This window comes from Pinus tabuliformis, chromosome 5_2 (assembly GCF_031772625.1).
Source record: "Pinus tabuliformis cultivar Carrire ecotype Pingquan chromosome 5_2, CPIR1, whole genome shotgun sequence".
NCBI classification, from domain to species: Eukaryota; Viridiplantae; Streptophyta; class Pinopsida; order Pinales; family Pinaceae; genus Pinus; species Pinus tabuliformis.
Window position 1 is genome coordinate 702,390,512 of NC_142306.1, and position 17,071 is coordinate 702,407,582.

The window sequence follows — 17,071 nt, forward strand, 5'->3', positions numbered from 1 at the left end:
CTAGACCATCAATTGGCCATAAGACTCCTTGAACATTACATTAGAACATGCCAAACTAATACTTGGCTCTAAGACTCTAATTATTACCCCATGTGGGAAATCCCTTGGATAGGTAGACTATCGGGAATGGAGGTTGCCTAGGCCCAAAAGGATGAGTAGTTAATGGGGAACCCTGTGCAGGAAATCCCTTGGACAGTTAGACTTCCTGGAATGGGGGTTGCATAGGCCTGGATGGGTATAACTGACTGGGCAGCACTAGATTTGATTATCAAGCTTATAACTTGGAGTTGGTGCTTTGTGACTTGGAGTTTGTGCTCTATAACATTGGGTGTCATTCCCTGTGATTGTGTTTGAGACCATGCAGCTCCTTGTCTAAGTCTATGTGGTTTATATGAAGCTCGGTGAATGACCAAACCCCTGGTGTAAAATTCCCTTGAACAATCATCACCTCAATCTTTTTGGTTTTGGCTCTAGGGTGGTCAACTACAAGAAAAATTGCAGTGTAGCTGACCCATGATTGGATGGAGAGTTGAAGTCCCTCCTCTAGTTTCTAGCTTATTTAACTCATTCAAATAAGTATAAATATGTATGTATAGTTCATTTGTGAATGATAAGTTATGCTTAATTTGATAATATATGCTTCTATATGATTCATGAATGAATGCTTAAATATTTGTGTTTCTATGGTTGACATCTTCTTGATATGTCCATGGCCATATGAATATCTAGTGTTGTTAATCCTGTTGTAGAGCTTGGAAATTACAAATTATGTCATATGTCGAGTGTTACATAAATGTCTAGATAATGCTGAGATACTTAGTTTATGAATGCCTGAATAGTGAACTCCACTATTTACTCAAGATTGGAATGATGTCTTGTATGTCCATGAAATTTAATGAATCTGGATTGTGCTTTCCAATATTGTGTTTATGGTTGATGTGTTAACAATGTCTAATGTCCTCTTTCACTTGGTTGGTATGCCTAAGGAATGGAATAAGATATGCATTTTGCGGACTTATGTTGTTTTACTAGAGGATCTATAATTCCTCACACAATATTATCATCTTTGAATACTTGGATTATGGAGTTTGTTTTCCTATACATGAATTACATATATCTTGCATGTATTACAATTAAATGAATATCTAGGTTGTGCTAATAATTACTTAGATCATAAAAATGTGGTAAAATGTAGGTTCACATACGCTCACATTGCTATGGATGAAAATTGTAGTGTTGAATGTTTAGAGATAATATATTGTTTAACGATTGGATCATACTCCCCCTTGAGTAGACATGCATCCTTGCATCTTTCATGATTAGTTAATTGGTCAATTGAATGTCTTTGCACTTGTATACTGGCCTACAAAGGGTCAACAAAATTGTATTGCCTATAGAGCCTTCTCATACAACTTGCAACATTTGTTGACTTGGATTTTAAGACTATGCCCTCTCTCTTAAATTCTGAAAAATGACTAACTCAAACCCCTATTCGTGGTTGGCTATGGAAAGCCACTATGAGGGCCATGGTTCTAGCCCTTGGACAAAGTATCTCTGCAAATGGCGAGTAGGATCTCCCCTCACGTCATTTCCACTCATTGATACTCGAAGTTTAAGACTACAAACTCAAACCATAACACCCTAGAGTTGGGCTCTCAGCCTTCAGGCCTTTGGAACCTTAGATTGAGGCAAGCGAAGAAGCAGGTTGATTGAACCTCACATCGAAAGGTGTCGAGGTAGGTCCATTGAGCTCTCAACCTTCAGGCCACCAGATTTTTAGAGAAACGGCATGGAACATCACTCGCCACTAGAGACATGGTTACATTTGTATTGGGTGAAGTGACAGGAGTTAGGTCGATCCGACCGTGGTTTAGAAATGAAACCTTGTCTCCCACTGCTCACTACCGTGAGTTCTAACATGTTGTGAATGTGATATGGTCACACTGGTGGAGAGTCAGGCCAATCCATCCAAGTTCCAATTCATGGAACCATGTGGTTGGGCCATCACCTACTTCCATATATTGGATCATTGAGAATTTAAAGGGGCAATATCCAAGATGAAGGGGTTAGTTTGGCTAAGGTTCTAGTGTGGGAACCCTTCTCATTGGGAGACCACCCACCACCCATTTTTCATTACTTGTTAGTTACCATATGCGATGGGCAGGAATGCATTAGAGCACTACATTGGTGTGACATGAACTGAGGTAGACCCTACTAGGATCTCGACCTTTGGGAATTTTGGTTAAGAAATAAGGTTTGAGTTAATGTGCTCTATTGGGCCAAGCAGAGCAGTGGCAACAATTGATGGGAAAGTTTTCATTGGTCGGATTTGTTTAGTAACGGGACCGCTCGTCTCCCATCGATGTTGTTGGAGTTATATATTTCTTAATTGAGAGGTGTCAAAAGTTGACAAGAAAGTTTATGTTGGGCGGGTCTACCCATTGTTATAGAGGCCCTCATTAAAAGGTCGTCACCTATGGATGGTGCGATAGCAAGGTGCTCAGATCAATGTTTTATGTTGATCTCAGACCCCCTTGGTCTGTCGAAAGTTAATTTGGGGTGGAGAGGGGGTCTAACAAAGGGTTTCCCACCATGGGTCCCCCATTATATTATGCACCATTTTCAGCAGTGTGTCTATTGAAATTTTTAACTAGGTTTGGTCTTCATAAATATATTGGAGTCACAATAAAATGTACTTATCAAAAGAATGAATAAAATAATTTCATTATTATTGTTATGACTTATTAAAGCATGGGTTTCATGCTTGGGACATCATGTTTTAGGTCAAAGTCCCCACTGAGGACTTCTAGGATTTATTCTAAGTTATTAGAGTCAGTGTACAGTAAAAGAGACCCTTCTTGGGCTTTCGAATCATGTAAAAATAATTATTTTTTATTCAAAAATGAATTTAGTCTCCTCCACACCAAGTTAGCCTCAAGAAGATCAAGTCGACCTCAAAATAGGTAATTCAACCTCACTAGAAGGCTATATATAGAAGGCAGTTTGAATTCATTTGGAGCATCTCATTCTCTCACACATAGTTCAATATCTGAAGTTGGAAGCTGAGAAAGTGCGAAGTTGGAAAAGGGCTAGAAGGAGAGCTAGAAACGAGTGTGAGGTTTTGGAGGAAGATTGAAGACTGCAAGATTGAAACTTTTTGACAACGCTCACTCACTTTTGAGGTGTATCAAGGGAGATCGAAGTTTTCCTAGTCTAGTCAAAGTTGTTGCTGCTACTGCTACTGGGTTGAAGCTACTACTGCGTGTTGATGATGCTAGGTAGAAGTTGTTATTAAAGGGTTATCATCTGCAAGTAGAATTGAGGGCTAACTTGGTGTGGAGTAAGTCTTCGTCTAGGTCAAGAGTCTTGGATTATCTCGAGAAACTATTGAAGGAAGAATTGTTGACTGGGTTTTCCCCTAGATAGGGGTTTTGCCCTGGCTGTCTGCCTACATCTATTGTCCTTGTGTTATTTTTTTGGTAATTTCTTGAGAACTAAAAGATAAAAGAAAAAAATAATGATGAAAGAATCACAAGTAATTATCTATATAAGATAATCTTTCTGCCTTTCAGATTTTCTAACATGGTATTAGAGCTGAGGTGAAAGGAGGAAAAATGCATTTTTGAGTATCTATTGGAAGGAATCTAAAGGATTGATCAAGGGATCATGTAAGGAGATCTAATAATAAAATAAGCTCACTATCTTCAAGGACAATGTCTAACACAATAAAGAGTGAGAAAAAATTGGAAGGAGCATCAAACTACAGATCTTGGAAGAAGAGAATTGAGCTCATTCTTGAAGAGAACAAGGTCTTGGATTTGGCCAAAGGAAAGGTAAAGAAACCTCGTGAATAATCCAGTGATGCAGACAAGGTGAAGTATAGAGAGTCAAAGATATTGACCATGACATTGATGATAGAAAGCATAAAGGACAATCTTGTCCCATACATTTCCAATATAGACCATGCTCAAGAAATGTATGAAACATTGTCAAAATTATTCACTATCAAGAACATCGGTCAAGTAGCAAGTTTGAAGAATGAGTTAAAGAATACAAAAATGGCAAAGGATGATACTATGGCTTCCTTATTTGTGAGGATATCTAGAATTAGAGATGAATTTCAAGCCATAGATGAAATTGTACCGGAAAAGGAGTTAGTAATCACTGCACTATTGGGATTACCACCTACTTGGAGTTCTTTTGCTTCAGGTCTCAATAGTTGGAAATAATCTCATACCTTTGAGAAATTGTGGAATGTTTGCAACCAAGAAGAGATGAGAATCTCATTAGTATCCAACAATGGATAAGAAAAGGTTTCAAATGCATATTCTACTTCTCACACGAAAGGACACTCCAAGAAGTCAAGAGGGCCAAGAAAGAAGGTTAATCTGTCCAAGATAGAATGCTACCAATGCCATAAAATAGATCACTGTAGAAGTGATTGTCCTGACAATCTGAAGAACAAGAAAAGAAGCAAAGCCAATTTTGCTAAGAAGGATCTCCAAAGAAGAGTATGCCCGAAGAACTGGATATAAAGGACTTACACTACTAAGTCCTTTGATCTAAGCTTTAGTTATTTCATTTTTTATTTTTAGCGTTTGTAGGTTTAACATATTTTGGAAAAACAATTTTATTTTTTCTTAAGGTTATAGGTATCCCTCAAGCATGGAGGGAACCCTTACCAATCTCCAAAGATAAGTATCTTATTACTATTTTTTCATTCGTAGTCTTCCTTACATATCCAATTTTGTTTGCATTAAATAATAATCACATTTCTACTCTTATTTTCCTTGTTAATAGGAAAAACTTGCTAAATACTCAAGGAAGAATGCCTCACAAGACAAAGAATTGGAATTACAAGGTTTGTTAAGAAACAAGAGGTATGTTTTGAGCTACAAGTTTTTGCTCTTTTCATGATATTCATTCTTCATAAACTATTACTAACATCTTTGTGTCTAGCTTTCTTGAATCTTAAAGATTCTTGTTTGGGTGATTCATCATTAGATAAATTGACCATCCTCGTACCTTTGATTACTCTTGTGGAACCTTAGAAATGTTAGTTTTTGAAAACCCTAATTGAAGGGTATGTTAATGATTATGTGTGAAACCCTAACTTACTTAGGGTTATTGTTGAAGTGAAAAGAAAATGTCTGATGCTTTGATGGTGTGGGGAACGAGGGAGGGGTGGCATGGGGTGGTGAGGGGAGGGGGGCTAGGGTGCGCTTGTAACAAATGGGGAGTGAGGGGGGTGGGGAAGGGGTAGGTGAGGCGATGGGTTGGGGCGGACGGAGGGAGGAGAGAGGGAAGAGTTTTTTTTTTTTTTTTTTTTTTTTTTTTCTTCTTTTTTTTTTTTTTCATGCTTTTTTTTTTTTAATTTTAATTTTAAAAAATAATTGTTAAATTTTTATTTATTATTTTTAATTTTGTTTATTTAAAATTATTTAATTTAAATAATTTTTTATTTTTTATTTTAATTGTTTTTTTTTTATTTTTATTTTTTTTCTTTTCAATTTTTTTTGGTAATTATTTTAATTTTTTTTTCTAATGAGGTTTTTATTTTTTATTTGTTTTTTTAATTTATAAAAAAATAAAATTAAAAAAAAAAAAAAGGTTTTAGATTTTTTTTTGGTTTAATTTGTTTTTCTTTAAATTATATATATATTGAAAAAAAAAAAAAATTGAATTTTTTATTTTTATTTTTACAAGTTAATTTTGGTTTATATATATATATATATATATATATATATATATTCATATATTCTTTTGTATTTGATTTTTTTTTGTCATGTTTTTCATTTTTATTTTTATGTTTTATTACCAACATGAAAATCACCAACATTTAAAAAAAATTATCCACAGTAAATTCATTAGAAAATTTAAAGCTTAAAAAATAAGCCCTCTAAACAAAAAAGCTTGATGCTCATCAACACTTCTCAAAATCAAGATGAAAATCACTAAAAAAATGTTCACACTTGATACATAAAAAAATTTAAAGTGTAAAAAATAAGCACTCTAAAAAAATGTGTTGATGCTGCATCAACACTTCTCAAAATCAGCGTGAAAATCAATAACATTTAAAAAAATTGTTCATACTTATACATAAAAAAATTTGAAGTGCCAAAAATATGCTCTAAAAAATAAAGGTGTATTCTAGATCACCATTTTTCAAAATCTATTTACCAAGTAACATGTAGTATCCACTGCCTCTGCCCAAAATTCTTGTCTTAACCCAACACCACCGAGAATGGTTTTTTTCTCCATCAACATCATAGTCATCCTTTCTGCAACGCCATTATGTTAAGGTGTGTATGGAGGAGTCTTTTGCCTTGCTATACCACACTTCTTATAGAATTTTGTGAATTTATTCCCAAAAAATTATTCACCATTATTTGTCCTCAACACTTTAATTCTTTTCTCTATTTGATTTTCCACAAGAGCCTTAAACTCTTTGAATTTGTCAAAGACTTTAGATTTGTTCTTAATGAAATAGTCTATGTATTCCTCCAAAAATCATCCATGAATTAGGCATAGTACACAAATTTACCCACTGATGGAACTGACACAGGCTCAAACAATTCATTGTGCACAAATTGTAATATTCCCCCTAATCTTGTAGCACTAGTGGAGAATCTTACCTAATTATGCTTCCCATATAAGCAATGTTCACATAAATCAAAATCCAAGGAGAAATTAGACATACCTTAGATGGTACCATTACCATGTAGTATTTGAAGGCCCTTCTCTCTAATATGTCCTTGTCTTTGATGCCACAACATATTTTTTTCTCCAGAGATTATAAGACTTTTTCCTTCTTCTGCTCTACTCTCAAGGACAATGGAATTGTTGCACCCATCACTATTAGTGTTTCTTACGAACTTATATAGAGTCCCAATCCGAACTCCTCTTAGCAATATCATTGCTACATGAATATTTCCACAGTCATGAAATTGATGATGATAAAAGATTTTGGTATGTTGTGTGTTATTCTTACTGGAATGCTCGGCATTTCGGGTGAAAACTTCACCCATATTTTGGGACATAAATCTTTATGTCCCTAAAGATGGTTGAAGTGTTCACTCGAAATGTTGGGAATTCTAGTAAGAATAACACACAGTATACCATAATCTTTTATCATCATCAATATCATTGTTCTTCAAACCATCCTATGGGTATGCACCCATCCTTCCACCCATGAGCTTCGGCTTGTCCTTTCTTCATCCTATAATTATGAAAATTGATTCATCTCTTAGTAAAACATCATCACCATCATATCTTTCTCATTCACAAAGCCACTCACTATGAGGATTCATACGAAAGGATGTTGTCGAGTCGACCAACCATGGCTCATCATTTACATGTGTACTGAAGAAGCGAAGTACACGTTTCCTCCTTCATCTGAGGGGGTTTTTGCTTCCTAAATGGAGCATCATCAAATCCCTTCCCTTTCTCATTAAATTTGGATTAATAATCTTTCTTGTAATGTCCTTCCTTTCCACATCTTCAACATACATTTATGAATTTTCATAGAGATTTAGATCTTCCTCTAGATTTAGATATCCCACTCAAGAACTTTATTTTATTTCTATTGTGGAATAATCTTCTTATATACCAAGAATCTATGTTCTAACCTTCCATATTTTTCCATCTCATCTCCTATAGTAACAGGGATGAGACAATATCATCAAAACTTAAAGTACTTGCATTACTACCTACCAAACTATTCCACGAGTCTAGTAAAGAACACAAAAACTGTATATACTTATCTTCATATGAAATTTGAATATCAATAGATAATAGTTGACTTACCATGGTATTGAATGTGTTTAAATGCTCTGTCATCAAGTCTTTGTCTTCCATCCTCAGGTTATACAACTTTTTACGTAGTAACAATTTGTTCACTAGGGACTTAGATTGATACAAAGTCCTTAACTTGTTACATAATGCCTTAGTTATAACTTCTCTTAAAACATTCAGTAATACTAAATCTAAGAGACAAAACCATATTGTGTTTTTTACCTTTCAATACAACTTGGTCCAGTCTTCTGTAGACATCATTGTTGGTGCAATGTTTGGATTCACTATAATCCACAAATATTTTCCACCAATAGATCTTCCATTTTGAGATTCCACAACTCAAAACTTTGCCCCTTGAATTTATTGATCTCCATCTTTGAGCTACTCACCATTTCCTTTCACCACAAGAATTGATTCTACAGATGTTCCACTGTGACAGGGTCTAGTATAAGATTGAGCAAAACCTATAGCCACAAAAACATCCCCTTGAAGCTAAAACCCTATGGAAACAAATATAGGTTTTAACCATAACAAACACACATTAACATAGACATTTTACCCCGGAAACCCAAACCAAGAAAACCATAAAGATTTTTTCAATGTACTCTCTCTCTCTTTCTCTCTCAACCAATCCATTTACCCTCTCTCTCAACCAATCCATTTACCCTAGATTAGAATATAGCTGTAGTTCCTTAATTAGAACTACAAAACCATGGGCTAAACCACAATACACCACAAAATTGCTAAAGGTGAAAACTATGTGTCAAAAAATATCAATAATGACACAACTTACAACACGTGGAAGAAATCATGCAAAGAATATAACGCACAATGATCGTGAAGTTTCTAAGAGGGTTTTAAAACCCCAACCTAACCCTAATTATACTATCAAAAAGCTAGTAGGAGGGAAAATTGCTCACATTTTCATTGGACATGATTGTTCCATGGTATGAGTAGAGTGTTGAAAAGCTACTAAAGGAGAAAAGAGACATAAGCATATTGTAGATGAATTTATAAGACCATAATGTATCATAGCTTCATAATAAGATTGGAAAACTTTGTAATTTCTATTATAATCTCCATAACATAAGAAAACAAAAGGAACAATCCTTCCTTAAATGCTGGTTTTTTTAAATGTGTCTCTTAAGTAAATATTTGTGTTACATCGTATATTTATGTTATTGTAGTCTATTTCACAAGATAATCTAAATAACTTCTTTTTTTTTAAATCTAAAAAAATATACACAAAGTTAAGTACACTATTTTAAATATGTTTTAATGAAAAGACCATTAAAATATCCAAAACAATATATATATATATATATATATATATATATATATATATATATATATATATATATATATATATAAGTTGTAAACTAAAATAAACTACCTATGAAAACTAAAAATGATTTTCCTCACCTACCACCAATTTTTGAGTTATAAATAGCTTAAATATTTCAATTTATAGAGTAGCTATTCTAGTTGTTTTACATGTAAAAGGATAGACACAAAATCAAACATAGATTCACTATATTTGGTTTAAGTTTAAATATGTTTGGTGAGATTCACTATGTTTACCAATTATATTTCTTTAATTTAAATTATAAGATGTATAATAAATAAATTATAAAATCAAATAAATATACTATAAAAACTTAAAAAATAATTCCTGGTTTACCACCACCAAATTTTGAGTTATATATAGCTTAAATATTTCAATTTATAGAGTAGCTATTCCAGTTCTTTTACATATAAAAGGATAGACTCAAAATCAAACATAGATTCACTGTATTAAGTTTAAGTTTAAATATGTTTCGGTGAGATTCACTATATTTACAAATTATATTTCTTTAATTTAAATTATAAGATGTATAATAAATAAATTATAAAATCAAATAAATAGACTATAAAAATTTAAAAAAATAATTCTTTACTTACCACCACCAAACTTTGAGTTATAAATAGGTTAAATATGTTTTGATATATAAATAACTTAGTTGAATTATGTTGCAGAAAGGGGTGTGGGGTGGGTTGCAGATGCTGAGGTGACAGGTGATTTTTTTTAACTTCTATTGGTGACGCTTCAGAATCCGGACAAGTTTTTTTGTCTTTGAAGCAGATTGTTGGAATGAGTGTTTTGACAAACATATTGAATTAACTCATGTTTACAGGGAGTAGTAGAGATGTTGCAAGAAATAAGAAGAGGTGTGTGGGATTCATAAACTTTGGTCAAATTGAAAAACTGTCATGGTCCATCAGTAGAATGTGTCTGGGACTAGATTGTATCTAAGTAATTATGATGTTAGGAGGGTGAATGATACGAGACTGAATTCTCTGAGGTAGAAAATCAGTTCTTTTAGCGCAGATGATAAATGAGAAGAGAATGATGTATAAGGACCCAAGTGATGCTTATCAAGATTGGCTTTTGCCTAAGGGCCCAAGTGATGCTTGACAAGATTGGTCTTTGCCTAGGGCCCAAGTGATGCTTATCAAGAATATAGAAACTGGGATAAGATTGGTGATTGTTGATTTTGTGAGAGATGACATTTTGTCGAGAGTTGTTAGTCCAAGAAAAGATAATATTTCTCTATGGGTTGAAAACACTTAAAATTTTCTTGAACAACTTTCTTATATTAGAATGAAGATTTCCACAGTTATTTTTAGATAAAATTATGTATAGAATATTAATCTTAATTAACAAAAAAAAAAGGAAGAAGAAGAAGAGGAGAAAAAAAAAGAAAAGAAAAGAGAAGAAGTTTTTTAAGGAAAAATTAATTTAAAGAAAAAAGCAAATAAAAAGTTAAGAATTTAAAATTGAGTAATAAAAATAAATAATTAACAAAGAAGAAAAATCAAAAGGAAAAACTAAATAAAAAAAATTATATTTTTTTCTTCTTGAATAATAAAAATAAATAATTAAATAATTAACAAAGAAGAAAAATCAAAAGAAAAAATTAAATAAAACAAGTTGATAATTTTTTCTTTTAATTTAAATAATAATAAAATTATATTAAATAATTAAAAAATGATAAAGAGAGAAATTTTGTTTACAAATTTTATTTCGTTGATAAAATTTTGTTTCGATAAAAATAAGAATAATCACTTAATTAAATAATAAAATATATAAATAAAAATTTAATATTAAAAATAACAAATTAATTTAAAGGTAAAGTAAAAAAATTAGATAAATGAACTTTTCGATTTAAAAAGTAATAAGAATATGAGAACTCTCGCATATCTTTTCTGTTATTTGCAATTATTTAAATGTGATTCCTCCAAAAACAAATATCTTTAAACGAGGGTTTAGAAGAGTTTCAAAATTCTAAACGAACAAGTCTATTGTAATGTCCTGGTCTACCAAGGAATTCTCTGGGATAAGGAATATTCTTTATTTATATTATGAATTCTCTTGGATAAGGAATATATGTTTGATTTCTGGGATAAAATATGTACTTACATGTACTAAATGAATAAGTCCTTAGAAAAGAAAATATATATATTTGCATAGAATAAAAAGAATAAGTTCTTGAAAGATTATTTGTGCTAATTTTACGGAAGGAAAAATGTATGAATTCGTGTGCATTGAACGATAAAAACCAAGAGTATTTTATTGGAAACTTGCCTATAAAACATGTGCATATATAAGAGAACCCATGTTTGCTTTCATAAAATATTATGTGTTTGTATGTATATAAGGAAAGGTGATTGTGTTAAAAGACATCAGTTGGATGCACAAAAGATTTAAGAAGTCATTTTTGGTTTTCATAAGGAAGGTATGTGAGTATTGCTTTAGAAAAGATAAAGTAATTGAGTTGATTTATTAAAGGACAAGAGAATGCACGGAATTATGTGATTAATTCCTTTGAAGTTATTCACATTATTTTTATGTATTAGATTCTTAAAAAGAATCACTAGACGCTTAAGAGGAATATGTCTTTATTTTATTATATTTTCTTGATGAGAAATATGCACAAAATAGAACTACCATGCTTGATATTTCTTGAGAAGAAATAAGTTTTTTTGCATGCACCAAAATAGACTATTATTCTTATATTTATTAAGAGGAAACAAGTTATTTGCATGCACAAAATAGAAATACTATGTTTAATATTTCTTGAAAAGAAACATGCTATTTGCTTGCACGAAAATAGAAATATTGTGTTTGATCTCTTGAAAAATAGAAATATTGTGTTTGATCTCTTGAAAAATAGAAATATTGTGTTAGATTATAAAAAATATATAAATTGTTTTGGTCAAATATTAAATAATAGTTAAATATAAAATTTATTAGTTAAAATTTAAAAAAACCATGAAATTACATATCAATGTATTTGATTTATTTGGTTGAAATAATAACTATGCTCACCGAAATCTAATCTAATATATGATAACAAGAACCATATACATAGACTCCATTCATATCTATATATCTATATATATATATTATAAAAAATTAAAAAATTCATTTTATATTTGTAGGTCTTAATCTGTACGGAAATTACCTACATAAAATAAACAATGAAACTATCTTTAGAAAATAAACAATGCGAGAGATAAAACGCATACACAGAGATTTTCCTGTAGATGTCAAAACTGGGACTACAAGATTGATTTTTCATTATGTTCATTTCAATGTTACAATACATATATATACATGCCGAAGCATCCAATGCCATAGACCGAAAACCATCGCGTACAAAACCATGTGCGAAAACCATGCACAAAACCATAAGTAAGTTCGCCCCACCTACTATAAGGTCCAAAAATATATTTTCACCAGCGTATGGGTGGAGCCAATAATTCTTACCAAGTCAAGTAAATGATAGGCAGATGAATTGTTCGGATGGAACCATGTGCGAAAACTATGCACAAAACCATACGTAGATTCGCCCCACCTAATATAGGGTTCAAAAATATATTTTCACCAATGTATGGGTGAAGCCAATACTTCTAACCAATTCAAGGGAATTAAAAAATAAATTGGTGGTTGAGGTATGTTATTTAGGAGTTGTCTACCAACGCAGATGAATTGTTCGGACAGCCAAAAGTTGTTGGAATCCGGGCAAAATTTTTTCAAAAATTCTTGTAGATGTAATGTTTTAATCATTTTTTTGATAGTGGAAATAGATTCAGCATCATCAAAAACTTCTAGGCACCTAAAATTATGAAGTTTAACAGCGGTTTACTTGGACTTACAAAAATACCTACAATTTTTTTAAAAATATAACCATAATTTCTATAACTTTCAAGACAAAAAAACATAATCCTTAAACTACGACATGCTATTTATTCTAAACATCATTTTTAAGTCACCATTAACTCAGGTACTCATTTCTCAAAGAAAAATCTTATTGAACACGTGGACTTTTTATTGGTATTATGCTTTTCATGTTGAATTTTGTGAATATTATAAATTAAAAAAATAATGCAATTGATTTATTATTATAAAAGTGTCTTATAATGATGATGTGAGAGATGACTAAGAAATTTCTCATAAAAAATAATTGTTATTTTAAATGTTTTTCACTGTAATTGGCATCTATTATTGTAATATTTTATAAAACTGTTATACAAATATTTTCTTTAAAATTCAAATCTATTAACGAAAATGTTTTATTTAAAAATTAAATTTATTAATAAAAAGTTAATTAAACAAGGATTATTGTCATAAAGCTTCTCTAGGAGTTTTCACACGTGTTGCATTTTAAATTGTCACGAATAAATAAGGAGTTGTCTTTAGTGCAATTTTTTTAACATTCCAATGCCGGAATCGGGTGGAAAAATTTGAGGTGATATCTTGATTTGTGTTATTTAAACTAGTTTTTTGACTGTATATATGAATTCAGCGCCTTGGAAAACCCCTAAGGCACTTCGATTGCACAGGGTTACCCATCAAGCTTGTGATTTCAATAAATTCCTGCGGGATTTTAAAGAAATTACACCGGAAAAACCCACCTTAAAAGCTTCCAAAAAACTAGTTTAAATAACACAAATCAAGGTTTCACCTCAAATTTTTCCACATGACACCAGAATGTCCAAAAAATCGCACTAAAAACAACTCCAATAAATAAAATGTAAAATAAAGAAAGTGGAGCGTTATGTAGACTAAATATTTGTCGTCTTGGAGGTCAAAAGAAGGGAGGAAGGTGGGGTGGCCGAGGCAAATTTTACGCCCATGACAAACTTTTGCAAGGTAGCCAGAGATTGGAAAATTTTATCGCAAAGATTATTTTTGCCTGGATATTATTAGCGGAGTGAAAGAAATATTCCCGGGACGTTATCAGCAGAGCGAAAGAAATAAACGCCGGTACAGAGATTTGGCGTCCGGGACCGACAATTGATGACTTTGACATGCGGTAAGTGCTGGAGAAATCCTCGTCCTAGAGGTAATTGTCGTCCCCGAGGGTTTTATAAAAAGTGAAGTGAATTATTGTCGGGATGTCGGGTGCCGAGATCATGTTTGGTGGTCATGCCCCGTGGCCTTATGACCCTCCGCTTCAATGGCTTGAGCGCTAAGTGTTAGTTCAGAAGGGTTCCACTGACGTGACCAAGAGAGTTTGCGAGAATGAGGAGTTGGGATTCATTTTAAAATGAAGGGACACAATCAACCATTGACTTTATAACCTAATAATTAAATCCTAACACTCTGCGTTATTTATAGAATGGCTTTAACTACATGAAATTCATTCGGACTAGCTGGTATATGGGACGAAGTGATTAGCATTCAAGCTACAAATTAAAATATCTTTCATAAATTTCAAAACCTAGTAAGTTTTTCTCGGTCTCCCATTTTTATTGCAAAAATAGGCCACTCAATACTTCTCATAAATTTGAAAACCTTGTAACTTTTTTTTGGGTGTCCAATTTGATTGCAAAAACAAGTCATACAAGTAAAATGCTACCATTGTTTGCAGTTCTAAAGGATATACACTACTTAGTGGGATTTACTACGAGTTTAGTAAGGCTCAAAAAGAGTGGCACAAAGTATCCCAGGAATATTTGATCCCATTAAAAAAGAAATAAATCAAGTAAATGTACGTGTAATTGATACATCAATTATAACTCGCTTTGAATTGAAATCGGATTTTTTCAAGTCCTGCAACAACAATAGGGCAAGAAGAAAGTGACCCAGATGATTTGTACCGACACTCAATTCAAAACCCTTAGTTGTATATGTGGGTACCTTTGAAGTGAACAAATAATTTGCAACGTTACAAACCAACACATCCAGTGGCCTTCCCGAGCACCTGAAATTATCAGCGAATTGTGTTACACTTCAAGAGAAGCCAAATCCAAATGCATGACAGTGTAATTCTATTTAGGAATTCCAACAGCGCGAGCCATTCTCTCTACCTCGAGGAAATCTCTTCATGCCATAATAATATGCCATTTCCCAATCGGCCCAGGAGATTTCGCAATAGCAAGCCCTATCCAAGAGTATGCACATGTTATGATAACATTACTCTTTCTATCTGTCTTTTTGCTTGCTGGAGCTTCCTTTGTTTTCACTGGTACGACCACAGTCTGTGTCCTTATTCTAGGAACATTGGTATTTCTGCTCATAATTTTCTACAAAGAAAAAACATGAGGGAATAGGTTCAGATGAAGTAGTTTTCTTCTCCAGGAGAAAGCAACAATATTATTATGCAATCATTAAAACAACTCCAGAAAGGAAAGGATTGAGCCAACAATTAGCCGCAACAGAGGTTATCAGAAGTAGAAACTTCACACATGAACAACATTTCTGCTCTTTTCCGTACACATAAAAAAATAGTCAAAAAGGGCATAGGAATAGAGAAAAATGGAGGATTTTTATTTTTTAAGAATTCACTATGCATTTTCCTTAATAATTGGTAGTATTTGGATGGCCCAAAATATGTGACATAATTCATTAGAATTATAAAATAGAGAAATAATAGCCATGTAGCTTCTGAATTCAAGCTTCTGTGATCCATAACGTTTGGAACCAACAAGTGTGGTTCAAATATGACCATGGTCTGCCTCTTCATCTGGTCATCATTTGAACCATGGTTTGCCTTTTCATCTGGCCCTGATCAAGTGTGGTTCAAATATAACCATGGTCTGCCTCTTCATCTGGTCATCATTTGAACCATGGTTTGCCTCTTCATCTGGTCCTGATCAAGTGTGGTTCAAATATAACCATGGTCTGCCTCTTCATCTGGTCATCATTTGAACCATGGTTTGCCTCTTCATCTGGTCCTGATGATGAACTACACTTGTTGGTTCGAAATGCGTCGGCCAAAAGTTTCTCTTATGTGATTTCTACCGAAAGTCATTTCTTAAGCCATGTAGCTACTAATACTATGTGCAACATACACCAATATATAAGAATTCAGTGAAAAATCCTTACATTCTGCAACATCTGCAACTGCTCCTTAAAGGAAGGGTCATGAATCTAAAATGATAAGCTGAGATACCTAACATTCATAATTTCCTGGCCACTTTTGACACTTCAGGTATGAATGATATTCCTATGGAACTATTACAGGTTTATGGGTACTAATATCTTCTATTCTCACAACAATCCCATTTGTTTCAGCTCTGCTACATCTCAAAGGAGTGGATTTATGAAACCCAAAATCAATAAACAAGGAACAAAGGGAAAGAAAGAGAAAAATTAATGATATCGACGAGTTACATTGACTTGGATAACAGGGAAACTGAATTCCTTCTTTCCATGTTCAATCAGTGAGGCGCCTAGAAAAGTTGAATCCTTTGCTGAAGCACAATGTCCTCCCTGCAACCCTAGAGGATATACAAATGTCTATGAAAAATGCCTTGGATTAATATAAATAAGAGTATATCCATAGTTTTAACCATATAATAACTTGGTTACCAAAATGAAAATAACTTATGCAATTCTTATGGGTATTGCAGTCCATGCCAAGAATTTCGAGTTGACAGTTGAAAGAAGATTTAAAGAATCACCTCTTTTTTCAGAGGAAATGCAACAAAACCAATGTGCGTTTGAAGCAGCGTGGCCATAATTGAAGACGAAGCCAAGGTGCTTCCAACTTCCTCCTCCTCCTCCTGGCCTAATAAGGATCTAAACTTTTAATTCTTCCCCAGCTTGATCAATATGCATACATAAATGTTTCTCTTGCACGAATTCGAGATGCCGATTGATGTTCAAATTGCTCCAGTGATTGCTTAGAAACTCATATTACTTTGTGCATGCGCAAGAGAGACAGGACCTGGAGAGTATGCGTACACAAGGGATGGTGTATGCATTCGTCCAAAATATCATTGAACA

The 17,071-nt window shown here is 32.8% G+C and overlaps 1 pseudogene; it reads right to left on the reverse strand.

Moving 5' to 3' along the window:
* Positions 1-14,821: 14,821 nt before the first annotated feature.
* LOC149161077 (protochlorophyllide reductase, chloroplastic-like) lies at positions 14,822-16,815 on the reverse strand (annotated as a pseudogene).
* Between the last annotated feature and the right edge of the window lie 256 nt (positions 16,816-17,071).